This window comes from Otolemur garnettii, unplaced genomic scaffold, assembly GCF_000181295.1.
Source record: "Otolemur garnettii isolate 467f Iridium unplaced genomic scaffold, OtoGar3 scaffold00049, whole genome shotgun sequence".
In the NCBI taxonomy this organism is placed as follows: Eukaryota; Metazoa; Chordata; class Mammalia; order Primates; family Galagidae; genus Otolemur; species Otolemur garnettii.
Window position 1 is genome coordinate 6,886,557 of NW_003852444.1, and position 6,000 is coordinate 6,892,556.

Genomic DNA, 6,000 nt, shown 5'->3' on the forward strand with positions numbered 1-6,000 from the left:
GCCAGATCCGCTGGCTGGTTGGTTTTGTAAATAAAGTTTTGTTAGAGCGTAGCCATGTTTATTCATTTATGTATTTGTGTGTGGCTACTTCTGTGCTATAATGGCAGAGTGGAATAGTTGTGACGAGGAGGGGGGCCCACTAGACCTGATACACTTATTATCTAGCCCTTTGGTAGAGCAAGTCTGCAACCCCTGCTACAGATTAACAAATCAACTAGAGAATTCTTAAAAAAGAACAGGGCAGAAAACTCTGGTATTCCCTCAGGAATAGAACTTTGAGGGTCTGCTACAGACAGTATTTTTCCAAGTGCTCTTTGTTGTGTTTGTGAGAATATCAAGAGAAGAGTTCTCTGGTTTCTATGTTGAAAGAACTCTTTGGAATAAAGACTGGACATTTCTGATGGAAATGTTGCTTGTGGATCAGAATATAGAATTGTGCTTCTCATGTTCTCACTGTGGTTCTTGTCCAGGCAAGTTTGGAAATGGTGACTCCTTGAAACCATGCAGGCAGCCAAATATTCCAGCTGATGTTTTTTGTGTGTTTTTTTTTTCTAAATTTAAAAATAAACTTAGTAGAATTTTTTTTTTCACAGCTCTCTAAATATTCTGTTTTGAAACATTTAATTACCTAGGTTATTTATATGGAAAGGTCTGATAATGTTTCTATGGGAGTATGTTATTTATTTCTTTTGCTAAGTTTTATCTTATATTAGGGGAAGGGCTGAGGTTGGTTACCATGGCAACATTCTTAAAACCGCAACAGTCCCTTTATGTATGCTCAAACTATAGTCATTCTGGTGGGAGGACAGCATGGGGAGTGGGTGGTAGTCTTTTTATTTTTGTTTTGTTTTTCTTTTCTTTTTTTTTTTTTTTTAAAAAAAACCTCTCCTACTTCTAACCCTTTTGCATTTATTTATTTTAAGCCTTGCAGCTTAGGGTACTAAAATGAGAAACCAAAATAAGAAAAGGGAGCCGTCTCTCTTTCCATTAAATTTCTATGGTCCTGTTATCGGCTCCATTTGTAGGGATATCCGGTGTTCTATCTGATCTTTTATTCATTTATGCATCCATTTATCCTGCCAGCTTTTACTGAGGCCTACTCTGTGTTAGAGATGAATACGATAGAATCTTTGTTCTTATTTCTCCTTTTAAATTACAAATTTCTTGAAGTCATTAATTCACTTTGCTTTAATTCAGTGAAACAAATATTTATTGAGCACTTGCTCTATACCAGAATCATGCTGGCGTACAAAGATGAAAAAGAAAATAGGAAAAAGAAAGAAAAAAAGAAGAGCTTCTGTTAAAGAACATTGTCTTGTTTTGTTGGGCAGCACAGGGAAGGGCAGGTAGTTAAGTACAGAAATGATTAAAATAAAATTTGATAAATGCTAATACAGAGGCACTTAATCTACGTACTGCCAGCCTGGAGAGCATAGAAAAGACTCTGACAACAAAGAGGTGACATTGGGCCGATTTGAAGACAAATAAGTATGTTCTAGTTAGGGCCTAGTGTGTGTAGGGCGTGTAGGTAAGGGTGTTCAGGTGTGTGTGGGTGAAGGTGGGTATGGTGTTCCCAGCAATCTGGACCAACAAGAATAGAGACACAGAGCTGAGGGTGCCCCAGGCTCCTTCAGAACTTGAGAAACATGGGGATGAGTGCCAGGAGAACATCGGCAAACACCGCCTATCCCTAAACCCGTCCAGAGAAGTCACGTGTGGACACTGAGCTGTTGAGAGGGTCAGACAGAAGAGCAACTGGAGTGCTCCAGGTCAGAAAGGTGTTTCTGTAGGTGGTGTGTGGGAGATACAGGAAAAGAGGAGTGATTGGATTGGGAAGAGACATGGAGATTTGTAAAAGATGGCAAGATTCATCTTTTTCACAGAGATCTATAATCCATTTAAATTAATTTTGTGCATAGTATGAGATAGGGATGGAGGTTCATATTTTTTTCTTTTGCTATGGATATCTATCTAGCTGTTCGAGCATAATTTGTTGAAATCCTTACTTTATTGAATGGCTTTGGTGACTTTGTGAAAAATCAATTGACTATGGACTTATGGGTCTATTTCTGGACTTTCTATTCTCTTCTGTTAATCCATTTGTCTATCCTTTTGCTGATACCACCTTGTAGATTCAAGGTAAGTCTTGAAGTCATGTGATATAAATTCTCCAGTTGTTTTTTTTCTAAATTGTTTTGAGTTTTCTAGATCCTTTATAGTTGCAATTGAATTTTAGAACTAACATGTCAGTTTTCATTTTTTTAAGCCCTGCTGAAGTTCTGATTGGGATTGCATTGACTTAAAATATTAATATGCATGTACAGTTCATTGCTTAGCCAGGGATTGTGGGCAGGGGGAGAGATTTATTTGCAGATTTTAGGGCTCACTCATATGTGACTTTCCATTCCAACATTTTCCTCTCTTAACTTTCTGTAGTTCTGCCTTCCCCCCAATCATATGACACCTCAGTCAAGTCAAGTAAGGAAACTGAGGCTTTCTGCAGCCCCAGTTATGTGTGAATTGGGCGTGTGCATAGGCAAAAATTTGCAACCTTGAAAATTCCATCCATTGCAGCGTGTCTTTTCATGGTCATCTCTGTGCCAGTTTTTGACAGACAGTGGTCAATGTCCAGTGCCTTTGAGTAGTGTTTTTTTAATTTGCAAATTTAGTTCAGATTTTATACTTGTTATCTGTGGTTCTGACCAAGCTGCTTTGCTATTAATAGAAGATAGAACACCTCCTCCACTACCTGCTACAGGTCCCTCACCCCTGCTTTTATATCCCTCGAACACTCCTGCCAGTTGTCCCTAGGGACATCTTCTAGATACGCAGGACTGAGCAAACCACTCCCTTCTTGAAAGCTCGTCAGTGACCCCTCACTGCCTACATTGCTCTCCTCTGCTCCCCCATCTTCCCTTTCTAGATTCTTCCTCGCTCGTCCCATGCACTCTCTGGCTTTGTGGAGCCATTTGGCATTCTCTAGACACATGCTTCCCTCGTGGCTCCTGACTGAAATGCCTGCCTTCTTTGGCTAACTCCCACTGCCTTTCAAAAGTTAGCTTGAAGCATCAACTCCTCAGGGAAGGCTTCCCCAAACTGGGTAACTCATACTTTCTTATTCTCCCACTGTTTTGGTGCATTTTAGTATCATGGAGTTGATCAACTTGTTTTTCTTTGTTGAATCACTGATTTGCTATCTCAGCTGTGGGCAGTGACCTCCTTGAGAGAAAGTTTGTGTTTTACCTGTGACTGCACATCACCCTGTATTCTTGTTGACGGAAAGAGGGGGGCGGTGTGGGCTTCGTGGGCAAATTATGGTTACATTTTAGGTATATTTATGATTAAATTTTAGCCATCTGATCATTCCTAAATATTTCCCCTCAGTCCTTTTACTCATGGGACTGGGATATTTAAATAGTGATATGAAATGAATAAGATAAAGTTAAAACTACAGAGAAGCCTTAGTTATCCAGAGGAAAACCTTCAGAATATGCACTAGGAGAGGATATATATATATTCTTTTGTGTGTGTGTGTGTGTGTATTTTAAAGAATCATTGAAAGAGAATAGAAGACTTCTATGAGTAGAAAGCAGTGACCAAATAAATGACTAAAGAGCTGATGATGCAAATATTTCACCTGTCAAGATGTGACTTAAAGTTCTGTGAACACAAAGGACAAGAATTATTCTGATTTCATAAATTAAGTAGCCCTTGAAGCTTTAATCAACACATCCTCAAAGTGCCGCCGAGGAACACTGACTGAAGGGATCAGACCACGGTCATTGCTGCTGAAAGACACAGGGAGCCCAGAGCCTTTCACATTCACCTGGACCAGTCAACCAACCAACCTGCCTCCCCTCCCCTCCCCTAATACCTCCCTCCTTCCCTCCCTCCCTTCTTTCCTCTACAAACCACATAGACATATATAATTTGCTTATTTATTTTTTTTGCAGTTTTTGGCTGGGGGCTGGGTTTGAACTCACCACCTCCGGCATGTGGGGCCAGGGCCCTACTCCTTTGAGCCACAGGCACCACCCGACATTGCATATTTTTACATAAATTCTTTCTTGGTGTAATCCCAATTTTAATCATGAAAGTCATTGTTGGTGAGCAGACAATGCCTTTTCTACTTTTTCTTTATGCTACTTTTTCTTTCTTGCCACTTGGCGCATCAACTAAAGTTCTCCCAGATTTTTTAAGGGCTTTTTCTTACAATTGGTAGTTATCTCATTACTCCTTACCCTTGTATTTTTCTCTTCTCAGATTAATCTGTAAGCCATTGCCTTCCCATGTTCATTTCAATTTGCTTCAAGCCTCTCCCACCATACACACCCAGTCCCCCAGATAACTCTCATTTGTCGTAAGGGCTTCTTCCATCACCTTTCTTTAAGACAACGATAATCCACTTCTTCCATTAAGTTCCCCTGTACTGATCGCTGATTGTTGATTGTATGGTAATATGCGTGTATGTGGTATGTACTTCCTTTAAACTTGTAATCACAAAATAATAAATGCATTATTGGACAGCACCTCTGGCTGAAAGGAGTAGGACGCCAGACTCATATGCCAGAGGTGGCGGGTTCAAACCTAGCCTCAGCCAAAAACTGCAAAAAAAAAAAAAAAAAAAATGCATTATTGACATGAAATAGATAATGTAGGGTAAAAAATGGATGGTTTTAAAAAAATTTATACTTACCTGGCAGGGAAGTATAAATGATCCATGATCACAAAGGTGGTTTTCCCAGGGCAAGGCTTATCCATTGTACTCCGGATGTGCTGACCCATGGGATTTCCACAAACGTGAGAAACTCAACTGAGTAATTTGTGGTAGTGGGGGACTGTGTTTGTGCCCCAAATATGCCTCTTCCTCTAGCCCCAGAGGTAGCGACACTTAACCCTTTTCCATGTTGTATATCTTTTTGTACTGTATTTTTCTAAGCATCTGTGAATGTACACACACACACATACACACACATATAGTAAGATGATGATGAAAATGTTTAACCATTACTAAGGCATCATACATATGTAACTCAGCACTTAAAAATGTGTTCTTTTCTATTCCTTAACTAAACTAAACCATATATAACTGCCAATCAAGTAATCTAAGTTAGAGGGTAAATCATTCATCAAACCATTCTAATATGATTATTTCCAAAGCATTCATTGATTTTTTAAGTTGCTGTGGTCTTTTATTTGACACAGCTTTCCTTGACTAAGGGATGGTTCTCTATGAACCATGATTTGAAGCAGGGAAAGACATAGTCAGTTCCATAATTCACTCATTGCATTGATGAGCATCAAATGCATAGTTTGAACGATACCGCTTTGATGCCTGTTCATGAGAGAGCATAATAGATCTACTTCATTGTCTGTAATGACAGTATAGTATCTCACAGTATGGATATAATCTACATTTTAACTATCAAGTCCCCTACTCTTTAAACTTTTCCAGTGTTTTGACATTACAAATAATGGTGCCAACACATCCTCTTACATCTTTGTGAATATTTTTGTGGGACAGATTTACAGACGAGACATTGTCAGGTCAGAGTGTATATGGTGATCAGTAATTTGTCCACTTACAGGAAATACTGCACACACCCTGTGGGCAAATGCTCTGGCATCTGTATTTATTTTCCCCTAGAAATATAAGCCCAGGTGCAAACACATTGAGGACACTAAATGTATTCTAAAACTCATTTGAGAATTTGGCACCAGGAGGGTGATACCCAGATACCCTCAGTCAAAGACATGGCCAGGTAGGCCAGGAAGAGGACTAAGAATGACAGAAGTACTTGTGGAAAGCGAGGGAGAGGAAAGGGTGGCAATCTAGAGAAATGTCAGGATCTACTTGCTTGGAGTGAGTGTCTATCAAACCCTGATACATCTTGAGTGCTGTTATTGTTATCGTTTTCCCAAGGAAAGAACTAAAGATCGTAACTTCTCTGCTTTAAGAGCTGGTTCCCTAACCAACTGCACCCCCACCCCCTTATATGA

The 6,000-nt window shown here is 39.6% G+C and overlaps 1 protein-coding gene and 1 non-coding gene across 2 annotated transcripts in view; both read left to right on the plus strand.

Moving 5' to 3' along the window:
- The window catches only part of DGKI (diacylglycerol kinase iota), a 419,366-nt gene that overhangs the window by 51,508 nt on the left and 361,858 nt on the right, over nucleotides 1-6,000 (plus strand). The window lies entirely within an intron of this gene.
- On the plus strand, nucleotides 4,689-4,855 carry LOC111725897. Its single transcript, XR_002773842.1, has one exon. It is a non-coding gene; the product is annotated as a U1 spliceosomal RNA (small nuclear RNA).